At 46.8% G+C, this 22,206-nt stretch overlaps 17 non-coding genes across 17 annotated transcripts; all 17 read left to right on the top strand.

The window, feature by feature from the left end:
• Positions 1–282: 282 nt before the first annotated feature.
• Trnas-gcu lies at positions 283–364 on the top strand. The gene has a single exon. It is a non-coding gene; the product is annotated as a tRNA-Ser (tRNA).
• Positions 365–1,203: 839 nt separating this feature from the next.
• Positions 1,204–1,285, top strand: Trnas-gcu. Its single transcript has one exon. It is a non-coding gene; the product is annotated as a tRNA-Ser (tRNA).
• Positions 1,286–2,124: 839 nt separating this feature from the next.
• On the top strand, positions 2,125–2,206 carry Trnas-gcu. The gene has a single exon. It is a non-coding gene; the product is annotated as a tRNA-Ser (tRNA).
• Positions 2,207–3,045: 839 nt separating this feature from the next.
• Positions 3,046–3,127, top strand: Trnas-gcu. The gene has a single exon. It is a non-coding gene; the product is annotated as a tRNA-Ser (tRNA).
• An 839-nt stretch (positions 3,128–3,966) lies between these two features.
• Trnas-gcu lies at positions 3,967–4,048 on the top strand. The gene has a single exon. It is a non-coding gene; the product is annotated as a tRNA-Ser (tRNA).
• An 839-nt stretch (positions 4,049–4,887) lies between these two features.
• Trnas-gcu lies at positions 4,888–4,969 on the top strand. Its single transcript has one exon. It is a non-coding gene; the product is annotated as a tRNA-Ser (tRNA).
• Positions 4,970–5,808: 839 nt separating this feature from the next.
• Trnas-gcu lies at positions 5,809–5,890 on the top strand. The gene has a single exon. It is a non-coding gene; the product is annotated as a tRNA-Ser (tRNA).
• An 839-nt stretch (positions 5,891–6,729) lies between these two features.
• Trnas-gcu lies at positions 6,730–6,811 on the top strand. The gene has a single exon. It is a non-coding gene; the product is annotated as a tRNA-Ser (tRNA).
• Positions 6,812–7,650: 839 nt separating this feature from the next.
• Trnas-gcu lies at positions 7,651–7,732 on the top strand. The gene has a single exon. It is a non-coding gene; the product is annotated as a tRNA-Ser (tRNA).
• An 839-nt stretch (positions 7,733–8,571) lies between these two features.
• Positions 8,572–8,653, top strand: Trnas-gcu. The gene has a single exon. It is a non-coding gene; the product is annotated as a tRNA-Ser (tRNA).
• An 838-nt stretch (positions 8,654–9,491) lies between these two features.
• Positions 9,492–9,573, top strand: Trnas-gcu. Its single transcript has one exon. It is a non-coding gene; the product is annotated as a tRNA-Ser (tRNA).
• An 839-nt stretch (positions 9,574–10,412) lies between these two features.
• Trnas-gcu lies at positions 10,413–10,494 on the top strand. The gene has a single exon. It is a non-coding gene; the product is annotated as a tRNA-Ser (tRNA).
• An 839-nt stretch (positions 10,495–11,333) lies between these two features.
• Trnas-gcu lies at positions 11,334–11,415 on the top strand. Its single transcript has one exon. It is a non-coding gene; the product is annotated as a tRNA-Ser (tRNA).
• An 822-nt stretch (positions 11,416–12,237) lies between these two features.
• Positions 12,238–12,319, top strand: Trnas-gcu. Its single transcript has one exon. It is a non-coding gene; the product is annotated as a tRNA-Ser (tRNA).
• A 7,310-nt stretch (positions 12,320–19,629) lies between these two features.
• On the top strand, positions 19,630–19,711 carry Trnas-gcu. The gene has a single exon. It is a non-coding gene; the product is annotated as a tRNA-Ser (tRNA).
• An 839-nt stretch (positions 19,712–20,550) lies between these two features.
• Positions 20,551–20,632, top strand: Trnas-gcu. The gene has a single exon. It is a non-coding gene; the product is annotated as a tRNA-Ser (tRNA).
• Positions 20,633–21,471: 839 nt separating this feature from the next.
• On the top strand, positions 21,472–21,553 carry Trnas-gcu. Its single transcript has one exon. It is a non-coding gene; the product is annotated as a tRNA-Ser (tRNA).
• Positions 21,554–22,206: the final 653 nt, after the last annotated feature.

Below are 22,206 nucleotides of genomic sequence, written 5' to 3'. Positions count from 1 at the left end.
AGAATGCACAGCACCTTTCTCATTTGCATTAGACGACACTGCATGTCGATACAATGCTTATTCCTGCAGTAAATAGGTGGGCCGGTGATTTTGCCCCGATCGGATATCGACGTGGACGGATGCTGTCATTAAACGATTCGCGAGTGGGAGCTTGGTCGGCTGCACTGCAGCTTGGCATTAGACGTTAACACCGGCCCAGAACGATGTTTTGAATGCGTTTTCGAATCGACAAATGTCTTCTTTCCGCAAGCACTAGCCCAAGACACAGCTGTTGTACTAGCAGACGAGGTGGCCGAGTGGTTAAGGCGTTGGACTGCTAATCCAATGTGCTCTGCACCCGTGGGTTCGAATCCCATCCTCGTCGATGAATTTTACGTGAAGCACGCGTTTGCGGTCACTCCTTCTCCGTGCGAAACGCCACTCAGTAGTAACAACGACGCGTGTACGTGGCAGATAGCGTGTGTATGAAATACGAGACAAAACTGCCCACCAGATGAAAGCGCACAACATTCCATAGCGTATGCCCTTCGAATTAAACATCATTTCGAGATCTACAAACCAATCAAATTTCGGCTGCAGCTAAGAGTATGTTGGTATTTGCGAACTACGAGCTCTAATTTATATTTAAGTGCATACCTGTCGCAGTCATTTTAACGTATCGAGCCTATAATAATCCATCTGTAGCACAACTGTCGCCTTCCGACAGTTTGTTTCAAGTGAGGCCGCCATCTACAGAAGCGATTTGGCAGGGCCTACTGGAGAGACTTGACTTTGCAGCCATCCGTCGCTAGTGGCCGACCAAACACCAAGCTCCATCGCAAACAGCAGGACAATCTTGGGCTAGGGGGAACGTCAAAACCTTGCAAGCAATATCAGTGTAGCGTATCGAGCTGTACGTTTCGTTGCAGTAAGTCTTGGAAAAGAATGCACAGCACCTTTCTCATTTGCATTAGACGACACTGCATGTCGATACAATGCTTATTCCTGCAGTAAATAGGTGGGCCGGTGATTTTGCCCCGATCGGATATCGACGTGGACGGATGCTGTCATTAAACGATTCGCGAGTGGGAGCTTGGTCGGCTGCACTGCAGCTTGGCATTAGACGTTAACACCGGCCCAGAACGATGTTTTGAATGCGTTTTCGAATCGACAAATGTCTTCTTTCCGCAAGCACTAGCCCAAGACACAGCTGTTGTACTAGCAGACGAGGTGGCCGAGTGGTTAAGGCGTTGGACTGCTAATCCAATGTGCTCTGCACGCGTGGGTTCGAATCCCATCCTCGTCGATGAATTTTACGTGAAGCACGCGTTTGCGGTCACTCCTTCTCCGTGCGAAACGCCACTCAGTAGTAACAACGACGCGTGTACGTGGCAGATAGCGTGTGTATGAAATACGAGACAAAACTGCCCACCAGATGAAAGCGCACAACATTCCATAGCGTATGCCCTTCGAATTAAACATCATTTCGAGATCTACAAACCAATCAAATTTCGGCTGCAGCTAAGAGTATGTTGGTATTTGCGAACTACGAGCTCTAATTTATATTTAAGTGCATACCTGTCGCAGTCATTTTAACGTATCGAGCCTATAATAATCCATCTGTAGCACAACTGTCGCCTTCCGACAGTTTGTTTCAAGTGAGGCCGCCATCTACAGAAGCGATTTGGCAGGGCCTACTGGAGAGACTTGACTTTGCAGCCATCCGTCGCTAGTGGCCGACCAAACACCAAGCTCCATCGCAAACAGCAGGACAATCTTGGGCTAGGGGGAACGTCAAAACCTTGCAAGCAATATCAGTGTAGCGTATCGAGCTGTACGTTTCGTTGCAGTAAGTCTTGGAAAAGAATGCACAGCACCTTTCTCATTTGCATTAGACGACACTGCATGTCGATACAATGCTTATTCCTGCAGTAAATAGGTGGGCCGGTGATTTTGCCCCGATCGGATATCGACGTGGACGGATGCTGTCATTAAACGATTCGCGAGTGGGAGCTTGGTCGGCTGCACTGCAGCTTGGCATTAGACGTTAACACCGGCCCAGAACGATGTTTTGAATGCGTTTTCGAATCGACAAATGTCTTCTTTCCGCAAGCACTAGCCCAAGACACAGCTGTTGTACTAGCAGACGAGGTGGCCGAGTGGTTAAGGCGTTGGACTGCTAATCCAATGTGCTCTGCACGCGTGGGTTCGAATCCCATCCTCGTCGATGAATTTTACGTGAAGCACGCGTTTGCGGTCACTCCTTCTCCGTGCGAAACGCCACTCAGTAGTAACAACGACGCGTGTACGTGGCAGATAGCGTGTGTATGAAATACGAGACAAAACTGCCCACCAGATGAAAGCGCACAACATTCCATAGCGTATGCCCTTCGAATTAAACATCATTTCGAGATCTACAAACCAATCAAATTTCGGCAGCAGCTAAGAGTATGTTGGTATTTGCGAACTACGAGCTCTAATTTATATTTAAGTGCATACCTGTCGCAGTCATTTTAACGTATCGAGCCTATAATAATCCATCTGTAGCACAACTGTCGCCTTCCGACAGTTTGTTTCAAGTGAGGCCGCCATCTACAGAAGCGATTTGGCAGGGCCTACTGGAGAGACTTGACTTTGCAGCCATCCGTCGCTAGTGGCCGACCAAACACCAAGCTCCATCGCAAACAGCAGGACAATCTTGGGCTAGGGGGAACGTCAAAACCTTGCAAGCAATATCAGTGTAGCGTATCGAGCTGTACGTTTCGTTGCAGTAAGTCTTGGAAAAGAATGCACAGCACCTTTCTCATTTGCATTAGACGACACTGCATGTCGATACAATGCTTATTCCTGCAGTAAATAGGTGGGCCGGTGATTTTGCCCCGATCGGATATCGACGTGGACGGATGCTGTCATTAAACGATTCGCGAGTGGGAGCTTGGTCGGCTGCACTGCAGCTTGGCATTAGACGTTAACACCGGCCCAGAACGATGTTTTGAATGCGTTTTCGAATCGACAAATGTCTTCTTTCCGCAAGCACTAGCCCAAGACACAGCTGTTGTACTAGCAGACGAGGTGGCCGAGTGGTTAAGGCGTTGGACTGCTAATCCAATGTGCTCTGCACGCGTGGGTTCGAATCCCATCCTCGTCGATGAATTTTACGTGAAGCACGCGTTTGCGGTCACTCCTTCTCCGTGCGAAACGCCACTCAGTAGTAACAACGACGCGTGTACGTGGCAGATAGCGTGTGTATGAAATACGAGACAAAACTGCCCACCAGATGAAAGCGCACAACATTCCATAGCGTATGCCCTTCGAATTAAACATCATTTCGAGATCTACAAACCAATCAAATTTCGGCTGCAGCTAAGAGTATGTTGGTATTTGCGAACTACGAGCTCTAATTTATATTTAAGTGCATACCTGTCGCAGTCATTTTAACGTATCGAGCCTATAATAATCCATCTGTAGCACAACTGTCGCCTTCCGACAGTTTGTTTCAAGTGAGGCCGCCATCTACAGAAGCGATTTGGCAGGGCCTACTGGAGAGACTTGACTTTGCAGCCATCCGTCGCTAGTGGCCGACCAAACACCAAGCTCCATCGCAAACAGCAGGACAATCTTGGGCTAGGGGGAACGTCAAAACCTTGCAAGCAATATCAGTGTAGCGTATCGAGCTGTACGTTTCGTTGCAGTAAGTCTTGGAAAAGAATGCACAGCACCTTTCTCATTTGCATTAGACGACACTGCATGTCGATACAATGCTTATTCCTGCAGTAAATAGGTGGGCCGGTGATTTTGCCCCGATCGGATATCGACGTGGACGGATGCTGTCATTAAACGATTCGCGAGTGGGAGCTTGGTCGGCTGCACTGCAGCTTGGCATTAGACGTTAACACCGGCCCAGAACGATGTTTTGAATGCGTTTTCGAATCGACAAATGTCTTCTTTCCGCAAGCACTAGCCCAAGACACAGCTGTTGTACTAGCAGACGAGGTGGCCGAGTGGTTAAGGCGTTGGACTGCTAATCCAATGTGCTCTGCACGCGTGGGTTCGAATCCCATCCTCGTCGATGAATTTTACGTGAAGCACGCGTTTGCGGTCACTCCTTCTCCGTGCGAAACGCCACTCAGTAGTAACAACGACGCGTGTACGTGGCAGATAGCGTGTGTATGAAATACGAGACAAAACTGCCCACCAGATGAAAGCGCACAACATTCCATAGCGTATGCCCTTCGAATTAAACATCATTTCGAGATCTACAAACCAATCAAATTTCGGCAGCAGCTAAGAGTATGTTGGTATTTGCGAACTACGAGCTCTAATTTATATTTAAGTGCATACCTGTCGCAGTCATTTTAACGTATCGAGCCTATAATAATCCATCTGTAGCACAACTGTCGCCTTCCGACAGTTTGTTTCAAGTGAGGCCGCCATCTACAGAAGCGATTTGGCAGGGCCTACTGGAGAGACTTGACTTTGCAGCCATCCGTCGCTAGTGGCCGACCAAACACCAAGCTCCATCGCAAACAGCAGGACAATCTTGGGCTAGGGGGAACGTCAAAACCTTGCAAGCAATATCAGTGTAGCGTATCGAGCTGTACGTTTCGTTGCAGTAAGTCTTGGAAAAGAATGCACAGCACCTTTCTCATTTGCATTAGACGACACTGCATGTCGATACAATGCTTATTCCTGCAGTAAATAGGTGGGCCGGTGATTTTGCCCCGATCGGATATCGACGTGGACGGATGCTGTCATTAAACGATTCGCGAGTGGGAGCTTGGTCGGCTGCACTGCAGCTTGGCATTAGACGTTAACACCGGCCCAGAACGATGTTTTGAATGCGTTTTCGAATCGACAAATGTCTTCTTTCCGCAAGCACTAGCCCAAGACACAGCTGTTGTACTAGCAGACGAGGTGGCCGAGTGGTTAAGGCGTTGGACTGCTAATCCAATGTGCTCTGCACGCGTGGGTTCGAATCCCATCCTCGTCGATGAATTTTACGTGAAGCACGCGTTTGCGGTCACTCCTTCTCCGTGCGAAACGCCACTCAGTAGTAACAACGACGCGTGTACGTGGCAGATAGCGTGTGTATGAAATACGAGAAAAAACTGCCCACCAGATGAAAGCGCACAACATTCCATAGCGTATGCCCTTCGAATTAAACATCATTTCGAGATCTACAAACCAATCAAATTTCGGCTGCAGCTAAGAGTATGTTGGTATTTGCGAACTACGAGCTCTAATTTATATTTAAGTGCATACCTGTCGCAGTCATTTTAACGTATCGAGCCTATAATAATCCATCTGTAGCACAACTGTCGCCTTCCGACAGTTTGTTTCAAGTGAGGCCGCCATCTACAGAAGCGATTTGGCAGGGCCTACTGGAGAGACTTGACTTTGCAGCCATCCGTCGCTAGTGGCCGACCAAACACCAAGCTCCATCGCAAACAGCAGGACAATCTTGGGCTAGGGGGAACGTCAAAACCTTGCAAGCAATATCAGTGTAGCGTATCGAGCTGTACGTTTCGTTGCAGTAAGTCTTGGAAAAGAATGCACAGCACCTTTCTCATTTGCATTAGACGACACTGCATGTCGATACAATGCTTATTCCTGCAGTAAATAGGTGGGCCGGTGATTTTGCCCCGATCGGATATCGACGTGGACGGATGCTGTCATTAAACGATTCGCGAGTGGGAGCTTGGTCGGCTGCACTGCAGCTTGGCATTAGACGTTAACACCGGCCCAGAACGATGTTTTGAATGCGTTTTCGAATCGACAAATGTCTTCTTTCCGCAAGCACTAGCCCAAGACACAGCTGTTGTACTAGCAGACGAGGTGGCCGAGTGGTTAAGGCGTTGGACTGCTAATCCAATGTGCTCTGCACGCGTGGGTTCGAATCCCATCCTCGTCGATGAATTTTACGTGAAGCACGCGTTTGCGGTCACTCCTTCTCCGTGCGAAACGCCACTCAGTAGTAACAACGACGCGTGTACGTGGCAGATAGCGTGTGTATGAAATACGAGACAAAACTGCCCACCAGATGAAAGCGCACAACATTCCATAGCGTATGCCCTTCGAATTAAACATCATTTCGAGATCTACAAACCAATCAAATTTCGGCTGCAGCTAAGAGTATGTTGGTATTTGCGAACTACGAGCTCTAATTTATATTTAAGTGCATACCTGTCGCAGTCATTTTAACGTATCGAGCCTATAATAATCCATCTGTAGCACAACTGTCGCCTTCCGACAGTTTGTTTCAAGTGAGGCCGCCATCTACAGAAGCGATTTGGCAGGGCCTACTGGAGAGACTTGACTTTGCAGCCATCCGTCGCTAGTGGCCGACCAAACACCAAGCTCCATCGCAAACAGCAGGACAATCTTGGGCTAGGGGGAACGTCAAAACCTTGCAAGCAATATCAGTGTAGCGTATCGAGCTGTACGTTTCGTTGCAGTAAGTCTTGGAAAAGAATGCACAGCACCTTTCTCATTTGCATTAGACGACACTGCATGTCGATACAATGCTTATTCCTGCAGTAAATAGGTGGGCCGGTGATTTTGCCCCGATCGGATATCGACGTGGACGGATGCTGTCATTAAACGATTCGCGAGTGGGAGCTTGGTCGGCTGCACTGCAGCTTGGCATTAGACGTTAACACCGGCCCAGAACGATGTTTTGAATGCGTTTTCGAATCGACAAATGTCTTCTTTCCGCAAGCACTAGCCCAAGACACAGCTGTTGTACTAGCAGACGAGGTGGCCGAGTGGTTAAGGCGTTGGACTGCTAATCCAATGTGCTCTGCACGCGTGGGTTCGAATCCCATCCTCGTCGATGAATTTTACGTGAAGCACGCGTTTGCGGTCACTCCTTCTCCGTGCGAAACGCCACTCAGTAGTAACAACGACGCGTGTACGTGGCAGATAGCGTGTGTATGAAATACGAGACAAAACTGCCCACCAGATGAAAGCGCACAACATTCCATAGCGTATGCCCTTCGAATTAAACATCATTTCGAGATCTACAAACCAATCAAATTTCGGCTGCAGCTAAGAGTATGTTGGTATTTGCGAACTACGAGCTCTAATTTATATTTAAGTGCATACCTGTCGCAGTCATTTTAACGTATCGAGCCTATAATAATCCATCTGTAGCACAACTGTCGCCTTCCGACAGTTTGTTTCAAGTGAGGCCGCCATCTACAGAAGCGATTTGGCAGGGCCTACTGGAGAGACTTGACTTTGCAGCCATCCGTCGCTAGTGGCCGACCAAACACCAAGCTCCATCGCAAACAGCAGGACAATCTTGGGCTAGGGGGAACGTCAAAACCTTGCAAGCAATATCAGTGTAGCGTATCGAGCTGTACGTTTCGTTGCAGTAAGTCTTGGAAAAGAATGCACAGCACCTTTCTCATTTGCATTAGACGACACTGCATGTCGATACAATGCTTATTCCTGCAGTAAATAGGTGGGCCGGTGATTTTGCCCCGATCGGATATCGACGTGGACGGATGCTGTCATTAAACGATTCGCGAGTGGGAGCTTGGTCGGCTGCACTGCAGCTTGGCATTAGACGTTAACACCGGCCCAGAACGATGTTTTGAATGCGTTTTCGAATCGACAAATGTCTTCTTTCCGCAAGCACTAGCCCAAGACACAGCTGTTGTACTAGCAGACGAGGTGGCCGAGTGGTTAAGGCGTTGGACTGCTAATCCAATGTGCTCTGCACGCGTGGGTTCGAATCCCATCCTCGTCGATGAATTTTACGTGAAGCACGCGTTTGCGGTCACTCCTTCTCCGTGCGAAACGCCACTCAGTAGTAACAACGACGCGTGTACGTGGCAGATAGCGTGTGTATGAAATACGAGACAAAACTGCCCACCAGATGAAAGCGCACAACATTCCATAGCGTATGCCCTTCGAATTAAACATCATTTCGAGATCTACAAACCAATCAAATTTCGGCTGCAGCTAAGAGTATGTTGGTATTTGCGAACTACGAGCTCTAATTTATATTTAAGTGCATACCTGTCGCAGTCATTTTAACGTATCGAGCCTATAATAATCCATCTGTAGCACAACTGTCGCCTTCCGACAGTTTGTTTCAAGTGAGGCCGCCATCTACAGAAGCGATTTGGCAGGGCCTACTGGAGAGACTTGACTTTGCAGCCATCCGTCGCTAGTGGCCGACCAAACACCAAGCTCCATCGCAAACAGCAGGACAATCTTGGGCTAGGGGGAACGTCAAAACCTTGCAAGCAATATCAGTGTAGCGTATCGAGCTGTACGTTTCGTTGCAGTAAGTCTTGGAAAAGAATGCACAGCACCTTTCTCATTTGCATTAGACGACACTGCATGTCGATACAATGCTTATTCCTGCAGTAAATAGGTGGGCCGGTGATTTTGCCCCGATCGGATATCGACGTGGACGGATGCTGTCATTAAACGATTCGCGAGTGGGAGCTTGGTCGGCTGCACTGCAGCTTGGCATTAGACGTTAACACCGGCCCAGAACGATGTTTTGAATGCGTTTTCGAATCGACAAATGTCTTCTTTCCGCAAGCACTAGCCCAAGACACAGCTGTTGTACTAGCAGACGAGGTGGCCGAGTGGTTAAGGCGTTGGACTGCTAATCCAATGTGCTCTGCACGCGTGGGTTCGAATCCCATCCTCGTCGATGAATTTTACGTGAAGCACGCGTTTGCGGTCACTCCTTCTCCGTGCGAAACGCCACTCAGTAGTAACAACGACGCGTGTACGTGGCAGATAGCGTGTGTATGAAATACGAGACAAAACTGCCCACCAGATGAAAGCGCACAACATTCCATAGCGTATGCCCTTCGAATTAAACATCATTTCGAGATCTACAAACCAATCAAATTTCGGCTGCAGCTAAGAGTATGTTGGTATTTGCGAACTACGAGCTCTAATTTATATTTAAGTGCATACCTGTCGCAGTCATTTTAACGTATCGAGCCTATAATAATCCATCTGTAGCACAACTGTCGCCTTCCGACAGTTTGTTTCAAGTGAGGCCGCCATCTACAGAAGCGATTTGGCAGGGCCTACTGGAGAGACTTGACTTTGCAGCCATCCGTCGCTAGTGGCCGACCAAACACCAAGCTCCATCGCAAACAGCAGGACAATCTTGGGCTAGGGGGAACGTCAAAACCTTGCAAGCAATATCAGTGTAGCGTATCGAGCTGTACGTTTCGTTGCAGTAAGTCTTGGAAAAGAATGCACAGCACCTTTCTCATTTGCATTAGACGACACTGCATGTCGATACAATGCTTATTCCTGCAGTAAATAGGTGGGCCGGTGATTTTGCCCGATCGGATATCGACGTGGACGGATGCTGTCATTAAACGATTCGCGAGTGGGAGCTTGGTCGGCTGCACTGCAGCTTGGCATTAGACGTTAACACCGGCCCAGAACGATGTTTTGAATGCGTTTTCGAATCGACAAATGTCTTCTTTCCGCAAGCACTAGCCCAAGACACAGCTGTTGTACTAGCAGACGAGGTGGCCGAGTGGTTAAGGCGTTGGACTGCTAATCCAATGTGCTCTGCACGCGTGGGTTCGAATCCCATCCTCGTCGATGAATTTTACGTGAAGCACGCGTTTGCGGTCACTCCTTCTCCGTGCGAAACGCCACTCAGTAGTAACAACGACGCGTGTACGTGGCAGATAGCGTGTGTATGAAATACGAGACAAAACTGCCCACCAGATGAAAGCGCACAACATTCCATAGCGTATGCCCTTCGAATTAAACATCATTTCGAGATCTACAAACCAATCAAATTTCGGCTGCAGCTAAGAGTATGTTGGTATTTGCGAACTACGAGCTCTAATTTATATTTAAGTGCATACCTGTCGCAGTCATTTTAACGTATCGAGCCTATAATAATCCATCTGTAGCACAACTGTCGCCTTCCGACAGTTTGTTTCAAGTGAGGCCGCCATCTACAGAAGCGATTTGGCAGGGCCTACTGGAGAGACTTGACTTTGCAGCCATCCGTCGCTAGTGGCCGACCAAACACCAAGCTCCATCGCAAACAGCAGGACAATCTTGGGCTAGGGGGAACGTCAAAACCTTGCAAGCAATATCAGTGTAGCGTATCGAGCTGTACGTTTCGTTGCAGTAAGTCTTGGAAAAGAATGCACAGCACCTTTCTCATTTGCATTAGACGACACTGCATGTCGATACAATGCTTATTCCTGCAGTAAATAGGTGGGCCGGTGATTTTGCCCCGATCGGATATCGACGTGGACGGATGCTGTCATTAAACGATTCGCGAGTGGGAGCTTGGTCGGCTGCACTGCAGCTTGGCATTAGACGTTAACACCGGCCCAGAACGATGTTTTGAATGCGTTTTCGAATCGACAAATGTCTTCTTTCCGCAAGCACTAGCCCAAGACACAGCTGTTGTACTAGCAGACGAGGTGGCCGAGTGGTTAAGGCGTTGGACTGCTAATCCAATGTGCTTTGCACGCGTGGGTTCGAATCCCATCCTCGTCGATGAATTTTACGTGAAGCACGCGTTTGCGGTCACTCCTTCTCCGTGCGAAACGCCACTCAGTAGTAACAACGACGCGTGTACGTGGCAGATAGCGTGTGTATGAAATACGAGACAAAACTGCCCACCAGATGAAAGCGCACAACATTCCATAGCGTATGCCCTTCGAATTAAACATCATTTCGAGATCTACAAACCAATCAAATTTCGGCTGCAGCTAAGAGTATGTTGGTATTTGCGAACTACGAGCTCTAATTTATATTTAAGTGCATACCTGTCGCAGTCATTTTAACGTATCGAGCCTATAATGATCCATCTGTAGCACAACTGTCGCCTTCCGACAGTTTGTTTCAAGTGAGGCCGCCATCTACAGAAGCGATTTGGCAGGGCCTACTGGAGAGACTTGACTTTGCAGCCATCCGTCGCTAGTGGCCGACCAAACACCAAGCTCCATCGCAAACAGCAGGACAATCTTGGGCTAGGGGGAACGTCAAAACCTTGCAAGCAATATCAGTGTAGCGTATCGAGCTGTACGTTTCGTTGCAGTAAGTCTTGGAAAAGAATGCACAGCACCTTTCTCATTTGCATTAGACGACACTGCATGTCGATACAATGCTTATTCCTGCAGTAAATAGGTGGGCCGGTGATTTTGCCCCGATCGGATATCGACGTGGACGGATGCTGTCATTAAACGATTCGCGAGTGGGAGCTTGGTCGGCTGCACTGCAGCTTGGCATTAGACGTTAACACCGGCCCAGTACGATGTTTGGAATGCGTTTTCGAATCGACAAATGTCTTCTTTCCGCAAGCACTAGCCCAAGACACAGCTGTTGTACCAGCAGACGAGGTGGCCGAGTGGTTAAGGCGTTGGACTGCTAATCCAATGTGCTCTGCACGCGTGGGTTCGAATCCCATCCTCGTCGATGAATTTTACGTGAAGCACGCGTTTGCGGTCACTCCTTCTCCGTGCGAAACGCCACTCAGTAGTAACAACGACGCGTGTACGTGGCAGATAGCGTGTGTATGAAATACGAGACAAAACTGCCCACCAGATGAAAGCGCACAACATTCCATAGCGTATGCCCTTCGAATTAAACATCATTTCGAGATCTACAAACCAATCAAATTTCGGCTGCAGCTAAGAGTATGTTGGCATTTGCGAACTACGAGCTCTAATTTATATTTAAGTGCATACCTGTCGCAGTCATTTTAACGTATCGAGCCTATAATAATCCATCTGTAGCACAAACTGTCGCAAGTGAGGCCGCCATCTACAGAAGCGATTTGGCAGGGCCTACTGGAGAGACTTGACTTTGCAGCCATCCGTCGCTAGTGGCCGACCAAACACCAAGCTCCATCGCAAACAGCAGGACAATCTTGGGCTAGGGGGAACGTCAAAACCTTGCAAGCAATATCAGTGTAGCGTATCGAGCTGTACGTTTCGTTGCAGTAAGTCTTGGAAAAGAATGCACAGCACCTTTCTCATTTGCATTAGACGACACTGCATGTCGATACAATGCTTATTCCTGCAGTAAATAGGTGGGCCGGTGATTTTGCCCCGATCGGATATCGACGTGGACGGATGCTGTCATTAAACGATTCGCGAGTGGGAGCTTGGTCGGCTGCACTGCAGCTTGGCATTAGACGTTAACACCGGCCCAGTACGATGTTTTGAATGCGTTTTCGAATCGACAAATGTCTTCTTTCCGCAAGCACTAGCCCAAGACACAGCTGTTGTACCAGCAGACGAGGTGGCCGAGTGGTTAAGGCGTTGGAATGCTAATCCAATGTGCTCTGCACGCGTGGGTTCGAATCCCATCCTCGTCGATGAATTTTACGTGAAGCACGCGTTTGCGGTCACTCCTTCTCCGTGCGAAACGCCACTCAGTAGTAACAACGACGCGTGTACGTGGCAGATAGCGTGTGTATGAAATACGAGACAAAACTGCCCACCAGATGAAAGCGCACAACATTCCATAGCGTATGCCCTTCGAATTAAACATCATTTCGAGATCTACAAACCAATCAAATTTCGGCTGCAGCTAAGAGTATGTTGGTATTTGCGAACTACGAGCTCTAATTTATATTTAAGTGCATACCTGTCGCAGTCATTTTAACGTATCGAGCCTATAATAATCCATCTGTAGCACAACTGTCTCAAGTGAGGCCGCCATCTACAGAAGCGATTTGGCAGGGCCTACTGGAGAGACTTGACTTTGCAGCCATCCGTCGCTAGTGGCCGACCAAACACCAAGCTCCATCGCAAACAGCAGGACAATCTTGGGCTAGGGGGAACGTCAAAACCTTGCAAGCAATATCAGTGTAGCGTATCGAGCTGTACGTTTCGTTGCAGTAAGTCTTGGAAAAGATTGCACAGCACTTTTCTCATTTGCATTAGACGACACTGCATGTCGATACAATGCTTATTCCTGCAGTAAATAGGTGGGCCGGTGATTTTGCCCCGATCGGATATCGACGTGGACGGATGCTGTCATTAAACGATTCGCGAGTGGGAGCTTGGTCGGCTGCACTGCAGCTTGGCATTAGACGTTAACACCGGCCCAGAACGATGTTTTGAATGCGTTTTCTAATCGACAAATGTCTTCTTTCCGCAAGCACTAGCCCAAGACACAGCTGTTGTACCAGCAGACGAGGTGGCCGAGTGGTGCGCAGTCGTGCTTCGGTGGGCGAGCTGTGCGGACGAGCCTTGTTTACGTGCTCGCTGCGGCCGGCCGCGCGCTGACAAGTAAGTGGGCGCTCTTGTGGCTTACACGCCAATTGTATATTTGAAAATGAATCGAACATGAATATGACGCAACCGCTTCGCAAAGATACTTTGAAGTTCACGTTCGATGAACGCTTTGCACGACCTAAAGCATTCGAAGTAGAACAGTTCTTGCGCGATGTAGTAAAGCTCAGTTCCACTGATATAATTGGGATCCACTTATCGATTGTGAGTAGCACAGTTTATGTAAAGATGGTGAATGCTAAATGCTGTGATAGGATTATTGAAGGATGTGGAGGATCTTTTAAATTTAATCACTGTGATGGAAACGTCGGTGATGTCAAAGTAGATCATGCAGGTTTCGGGATAAGAACAGTCCGTATTTTTGAACTTCCCTTTGAAATAACTACGGAACAAATTAATTGCGTCCTCAAAGCATATGGGAAGGTCATTAGTAATGTTGCGGAAAAGTGGACCACCTTTCAAACGTTTCCAGTTTTAAATGGTGTCAGGCAAATAAAAATAGATCTTCAGCAGCATATTCCCTCGTATGTTTACGTATGCGGTTATAGAGCTATTGTGATGTATGATGGACAGCCGCGTACTTGCTCCGGCTGTGGACAGACTGGACACGTACGTTCAGAATGTATACAGAGGAGAGTGACGCAGGTGCCGGCGGGGGAAGTAGTCCCTCCCATGACGATGACGACCTTACCAGTGACATATGCTACGGCCACCCGTGGCCACTCTGCTACGACACCGAGTTTCGCTTTGGAGAGCAGTGGCGACAGAAAAGACGACGACCAAAACTTGTCAGTGACCACTAGCTCTACTGAAGTAACGACTGTCGTTCCGTCGCCTGAAGCGGCGCCCATTACAGAAGCAGGATGTCTTTCCAAAAATGACGGAACTACTGAGCAAGATGTACAGAGAGACGAGAACGAGGATGCTGCACAAGATCCCAGCACGGCTTCCGAGACTGAAGAGCGACAGAAATCCGGATCTCTTCCCAAAAAGCATAAAAAACGGAGGATAGCTCCACCTGACGCTCCTCAAAAGGTACAATCAGTGCGAGAAAAGGCACAACAAATTGGTCGCAAAATCAGTGGTATGACATCCGTCAATTTTGACGTAGACCCACAGACCCCGCATACAGCGGGAAAAGACGAGTTTCGAAAAGTGAAAACGCAGACGCAACACGATGGTGAAACGAAACGGTCCACAAGTAAAGAAACAAAGAACAGAACTCCATCTCAACGTGGGCCAGAGATAGAGTTGTCTCAACGCAGTGATACGAAAAATTGGGCAGATGACATTGAAGAATTTCCCGCAGATGAGGAAATGAAAGAAGTGTCACACCTACCAGGAGGAAAGATTCCAGTGCAGAAAGACAAACAAATGAGGGACGAGACATCGTCTCGGCCATAGCATGGAAAACCTTAGGCTTTGTCGACAGTGGGTCATAACGACTTGTATACTTACTTAATTAATCATGAATTCGTTACAAGCTTATAGAATCGGGACTTTGAATCTAAACAAGATCCGTAGCGAATTAAACCTTAAGAACTTGCAAGACATGCTCTACGCCGCTGATATTGATGTTATTATGTTACAAGAAGTAACAGATATTAGACTGGATGCCATCACAGGTTACAATGCAGTCGTAAATCCAGGGAGCGACAGTGACCTCGGAACTGCGATACTCGCCAAAGAAGGAATTATCATCAAAGATGTGGAGAAACTGGTAAACGCCAGAGGTCTAGCTGTCACCATTCACAATACGCGTTTTATAAATATTTATGCACCATCTGGCACCGGGAACAGGAGGCGAAGAGCTGAATTTTATAAAGATGATATAGTTTCCCTTTTCGGTGGCCGCTACGAGCATATCATTTTTGGAGGTGATTATAATTGTGTGCTGTCTCCAAAAGACCAGACGCCGCATTTTAATAACTGTGCAGAACTCGGAGCCGTAATTACAGAACTCCGCTTAATTGACACCTGGGAGCTCAAGAACGGTGCATTGCCGGGTTTCACTCATATTACGAATCATTCCGCTAGTCGCATCGACAGGATCTATGTAACAGTCGACCTGGAAACACACGTTCTCCAGACAGAGTTATGGCCCACTATCTTTTCGGATCACGCTGCATACATATGTACCATGAACTTAAAACGGCAAGAAACGTACAGGGGACGAGGCTTGTGGAAGTTGAACGTGGAACATCTAAAAGACCCTGAATACCACGAAATATTCAATAACGTATGGAACGCGTGCGAGAACAAATTCGCTTCATATACCTCGGCACTGGCATGGTGGATGAAATGTGTGAAACCCGCGATAAGAAAATCGCTGATGAATTACTCCCGCGAGAAAAGTGTTTGGCAAAAACGGACGATAGAATATTACTTCCAAGTCCTTCGTGACCTATATCAATCTGATGAGTCCGTAATCGCCAACTACGTGGAAATAAAACGGATTCAGGCTAAACTTCTCGGACTGAAGCGGAAACAGCTGGAAGGTCATCAAGTAAGAACAGGACTTCACGATGCTGTAAAAGGAGAGCAAACATCTATATATCATGTGATTAATGAGAGGAAGGGGCAACGCAGGAAAATAATAACCGAACTAAGATCTTCTGACGGTAGGTTACTGACGCAGCAAAGTGACATCAAGAACGAAATTCACAAGTACTTCGCAGAGTAATTAGGCAAAACGACAATGGATATCCCGGTGGACAATGACATCATGACGGGATTCACACGCGGGCTCGACCCAGTAGAAGCAAACAACTTGTTAACTGAAATCACAGAAGAAGAAGTCGCAGACGCTATAACACGAAGCCCGAAAAATAAGTCTCCTGGGCCTGACGGTATCCCGGCCGAGTTCTATCAAATGTTCAGAAGACAGTTGATTCCCAAATTAGCGTGCATCTGTAACGAATTAATGAATCCCGCCAATGGCATCCCACGCGACTTCCTAGAAGGAACCATTGTTCTAATCCCGAAACATCCTGCAGGAAAATCTGTAACAAATTTTAGGCCTATCACTCTCCTAAATTCGGACTATAAAATATTTGCCCGCATCATAAACGAAAGATTAAAATCAGTATTGAACACAGTCACTGGATCATATCAATCGAGCGTAGGAAAAGACAGATCAATTTACCAAACACTGTGCGACTACAGAGATATTATTTCCATTGCCGCAGCCTGTAAAATAAAATGCGCCATAGTATCATTGGACTTTGAGAAAGCATTCGATAGAGTCGATCATGTTTATCTTTTTCACACCATGCGTGCCATGAACTTCCCGCAAGGTTTTATCAACATTATTACAAATCTTCTGCAGAAGTCAACATCGATAGTTATGGTAAACGGTCAGTCCAGTAAGCCCATTGTAATGAAAAGTTCGGTGCGACAAGGGTGCCCGATGTCTATGTCACTCTTTGCAATAGCAATCGAGCCATTGCTTTTTCGCCTCAGCCACAACCTACAAGGATTCACTACACGCGGCCGTAGGATTGTCTGCAGAGCATATGCCGATGACGTTGCATTTATTGTCAAAGACAACGACGAGATAGAGAAAGCACTCGACATAATAAACAAATATGAACAAGTATCTGGTGCGAAAATGAATAGGAATAAGTCTGGCATAATGAATATTGGAAGCGGATTAGGAGTTCCCATTCATGGGCCAATAAAGGAAATTGTCACCATGACATGTCTTGGAGTGGAATACACAAGAAATATTCGGCAGACCATCGCAGTTAATTACAGAAGAATCCTCAACACCATCCGTGCCTGTATACGTCAGCACAATCTCCGTACTCTTGATGAGATACAAAGAGTGGCTCTCGTCAACATCTATTTGTCCTCTAAATTAAATTACGTGGCTCAAGCCCTGCCAATGCCGAGGGAAGTGGCGAACAGGATTTTGGCTGCTTTTGGCCATTTCGTCAGCCGCGGCCACATCTCCAAAGTCAAGTACCAGCCATTGACTCTACCGACTGGGAATGGTGGATTGAATCTCACAGACGTGTACAATAAAGCACAAGCATTGTACGTCTGTAAAACATATAAACTGTGGAAGCGGTCAGTCGACAGTGTCACCGCATTCTTGTTAAATGAAATAGCGCCGGTCAGCCAGGACGCCCCAATAGACGTTCACCACATCCCAAATGAACTTTACCACCTAAAACATTTCTTCGTAGAGTATAGCTACATTGGACTGGGAACACCCGAGAAAGATGTCATCAAAGTCAAGAAAATATACCAAAACGTAATGAACTTTCAGACCAAGAACATCATAGAACAAAAATACGTCGGTCACTCTTGGCATGATATCTGGAGGAACATACATCACCCATATTTACCAACAAAAGTGCGGTCATTGTGGTACTACTTTGTGAATAGGAAATTTCCAACAAACTCCAGACTACATTCCATTCACCTGGCTGATTCCCCTTTGTGTACCATTTGCAACCTGATTGATACGGATGAACATCAATTTGTCTGTGGAAATGCGAATAATATATGGTTGTCAATCAGAAAAAAATTAGCAACTATGCAGAGAAAACCGCCGTATTCGATAACGCCAGCGTGCCTTTTATACCCAGAAGAGGAGTTATACCCCACCTGGAAGAAAAATGCCGTCAACTGGTTGAAGGGACACGCAGTATTTTACCTCCTGTCCAGTAAAGAAAGGAGCGAAGAAGATTTTTGGACGTACATTTCCGACCAGCATCACAAGCTACTACGCATGAATAATTATTATGATACATACGCCAACTTCCTGAGAAGAACAGTCATGTGAACTCCATTTTCGATTATGCGATTCAGAACATGAAGAAACGAGAGACAATTTGATCTTTGAAAAACAAATACGATCAAGTGACGAACATCACTATCTGGTTTAGACTTGGATTTTTTTTTTTTTTTTTTTTCTAAAATGCGAAGGAACTTTTGTTTTATTACTTTTAAATGTCAGTTGAAAAATATGTACTACTGTAGAATGTTATGACTAAAAAAACGCCCGGGTTCTCGGGTTCGATTCCCGGCGGGGAGTACCTTGGTTTATTTTTTTTTTTTTTAACTTATTTGTTTTAATGTTTAAATATGAGGGAATTTGGGCAATATAGAGCTTCAGTGATTATTCTAAATACATTGCATGATTTAATTTTTTTTTTAAGTTATTGGTTATAACGTTTAAGGAAAAGGAAATTTTGTTTAATTTAGAATCTCAGTAACTACCTTTAAATATTTTGAATAATCTTAAGTTTTTTAAAAGGTTATTGCTTCTGATGTTTTAGAAAAGAAAAGGAAGTTAACATTCTAAAAATTTGCATGTTAGTACAGTTTGAAGCATTATGTGTTTTAATGTTCAAGCAAAGGAAATTACAAGTTTTCTGTATACCTGTATATCCCTGTGTAAACTAAGAAAACCAATAAATGTTCTGTTACTGTGAAAAAAAAAAAAAAAAAAAAAAAAAAAATAAAAAAAAGTGGTTAAGGCGTTGGACTGCTAATCCAATGTGCTCTGCACGCGTGGGTTCGAATCCCATCCTCGTCGATGAATTTTACGTGAAGCACGCGTTTGCGGTCACTCCCTCTCCGTGCGAAACGCCACTCAGTAGTAACAACGACGCGTGTACGTGGCAGATAGCGTGTGTATGAAATACGAGACAAAACTGCCCACCAGATGAAAGCGCACAACATTCCATAGCGTATGCCCTTCGAATTAAACATCATTTCGAGATCTACAAACCAATCAAATTTCGGCTGCAGCTAAGAGTATGTTGGTAATTTGCGAACTACGAGCTCTAATTTATATTTAAGTGCATACCTGTCGCAGTCATTTTAACGTATCGAGCCTATAATAATCCATCTGTAGCACAACTGTCGCCTTCCGACAGTTTGTTTCAAGTGAGGCCGCCATCTACAGAAGCGATTTGGCAGGGCCTACTGGAGAGACTTGACTTTGCAGCCATCCGTCGCTAGTGGCCGACCAAACACCAAGCTCCATCGCAAACAGCAGGACAATCTTGGGCTAGGGGGAACGTCAAAACCTTGCAAGCAATATCAGTGTAGCGTATCGAGCTGTACGTTTCGTTGCAGTAAGTCTTGGAAAAGAATGCACAGCACCTTTCTCATTTGCATTAGACGACACTGCATGTCGATACAATGCTTATTCCTGCAGTAAATAGGTGGGCCGGTGATTTTGCCCCGATCGGATATCGACGTGGACGGATGCTGTCATTAAACGATTCGCGAGTGGGAGCTTGGTCGGCTGCACTGCAGCTTGGCATTAGACGTTAACACCGGCCCAGAACGATGTTTTGAATGCGTTTTCGAATCGACAAATGTCTTCTTTCCGCAAGCACTAGCCCAAGACACAGCTGTTGTACTAGCAGACGAGGTGGCCGAGTGGTTAAGGCGTTGGACTGCTAATCCAATGTGCTCTGCACGCGTGGGTTCGAATCCCATCCTCGTCGATGAATTTTACGTGAAGCACGCGTTTGCGGTCACTCCTTCTCCGTGCGAAACGCCACTCAGTAGTAACAACGACGCGTGTACGTGGCAGATAGCGTGTGTATGAAATACGAGACAAAACTGCCCACCAGATGAAAGCGCACAACATTCCATAGCGTATGCCCTTCGAATTAAACATCATTTCGAGATCTACAAACCAATCAAATTTCGGCTGCAGCTAAGAGTATGTTGGTATTTGCGAACTACGAGCTCTAATTTATATTTAAGTGCATACCTGTCGCAGTCATTTTAACGTATCGAGCCTATAATAATCCATCTGTAGCACAACTGTCGCCTTCCGACAGTTTGTTTCAAGTGAGGCCGCCATCTACAGAAGCGATTTGGCAGGGCCTACTGGAGAGACTTGACTTTGCAGCCATCCGTCGCTAGTGGCCGACCAAACACCAAGCTCCATCGCAAACAGCAGGACAATCTTGGGCTAGGGGGAACGTCAAAACCTTGCAAGCAATATCAGTGTAGCGTATCGAGCTGTACGTTTCGTTGCAGTAAGTCTTGGAAAAGAATGCACAGCACCTTTCTCATTTGCATTAGACGACACTGCATGTCGATACAATGCTTATTCCTGCAGTAAATAGGTGGGCCGGTGATTTTGCCCCGATCGGATATCGACGTGGACGGATGCTGTCATTAAACGATTCGCGAGTGGGAGCTTGGTCGGCTGCACTGCAGCTTGGCATTAGACGTTAACACCGGCCCAGAACGATGTTTTGAATGCGTTTTCGAATCGACAAATGTCTTCTTTCCGCAAGCACTAGCCCAAGACACAGCTGTTGTACTAGCAGACGAGGTGGCCGAGTGGTTAAGGCGTTGGACTGCTAATCCAATGTGCTCTGCACGCGTGGGTTCGAATCCCATCCTCGTCGATGAATTTTACGTGAAGCACGCGTTTGCGGTCACTCCTTCTCCGTGCGAAACGCCACTCAGTAGTAACAACGACGCGTGTACGTGGCAGATAGCGTGTGTATGAAATACGAGACAAAACTGCCCACCAGATGAAAGCGCACAACATTCCATAGCGTATGCCCTTCGAATTAAACATCATTTCGAGATCTACAAACCAATCAAATTTCGGCTGCAGCTAAGAGTATGTTGGTATTTGCGAACTACGAGCTCTAATTTATATTTAAGTGCATACCTGTCGCAGTCATTTTAACGTATCGAGCCTATAATAATCCATCTGTAGCACAACTGTCGCCTTCCGACAGTTTGTTTCAAGTGAGGCCGCCATCTACAGAAGCGATTTGGCAGGGCCTACTGGAGAGACTTGACTTTGCAGCCATCCGTCGCTAGTGGCCGACCAAACACCAAGCTCCATCGCAAACAGCAGGACAATCTTGGGCTAGGGGGAACGTCAAAACCTTGCAAGCAATATCAGTGTAGCGTATCGAGCTGTACGTTTCGTTGCAGTAAGTCTTGGAAAAGAATGCACAGCACCTTTCTCATTTGCATTAGACGACACTGCATGTCGATACAATGCTTATTCCTGCAGTAAATAGGTGGGCCGGTGATTTTGCCCCGATCGGATATCGACGTGGACGGATGCTGTCATTAAACGATTCGCGAGTGGGAGCTTGGTCGGCTGCACTGCAGCTTGGCATTAGACGTTAACACCGGCCCAGTACGATGTTTTGAATGCGTTTTCGAATCGACAAATGTCTTCTTTCCGCAAGCACTAGCCCAAGACACAGCTGTTGTACCAGCAGACGAGGTGGCCGAGTGGTTAAGGCGTTGGAATGCTAATCCAATGTGCTCTGCACGCGTGGGTTCGAATCCCATCCTCGTCGATGAATTTTACGTGAAGCACGCGTTTGCGGTCACTCCTTCTCCGTGCGAAACGCCACTCAGTAGTAACAACGACGCGTGTACGTGGCAGATAGCGTGTGTATGAAATACGAGACAAAACTGCCCACCAGATGAAAGCGCACAACATTCCATAGCGTATGCCCTTCGAATTAAACATCATTTCGAGATCTACAAACCAATCAAATTTCGGCTGCAGCTAAGAGTATGTTGGTATTTGCGAACTACGAGCTCTAATTTATATTTAAGTGCATACCTGTCGCAGTCATTTTAACGTATCGAGCCTATAATAATCCATCTGTAGCACAACTGTCGCCTTCCGACAGTTTGTTTCAAGTGAGGCCGCCATCTACAGAAGCGATTTGGCAGGGCCTACTGGAGAGACTTGACTTTGCAGCCATCCGTCGCTAGTGGCCGACCAAACACCAAGCTCCATCGCAAACAGCAGGACAATCTTGGGCTAGGGGGAACGTCAAAACCTTGCAAGCAATATCAGTGTAGCGTATCGAGCTGTACGTTTCGTTGCAGTAAGTCTTGGAAAAGAATGCACAGCACCTTTCTCATTTGCATTAGACGACACTGCATGTCGATACAATGCTTATTCCTGCAGTAAATAGGTGGGCCGGTGATTTTGCCC

The sequence above is a fragment of the Schistocerca piceifrons genome, unplaced genomic scaffold (assembly GCF_021461385.2).
Source record: "Schistocerca piceifrons isolate TAMUIC-IGC-003096 unplaced genomic scaffold, iqSchPice1.1 HiC_scaffold_2315, whole genome shotgun sequence".
NCBI lineage: Eukaryota > Metazoa > Arthropoda > Insecta > Orthoptera > Acrididae > Schistocerca > Schistocerca piceifrons.
Note: the sequence above shows the minus strand (reverse complement) of the source record. Positions and strands in the feature narration are given on the sequence as shown.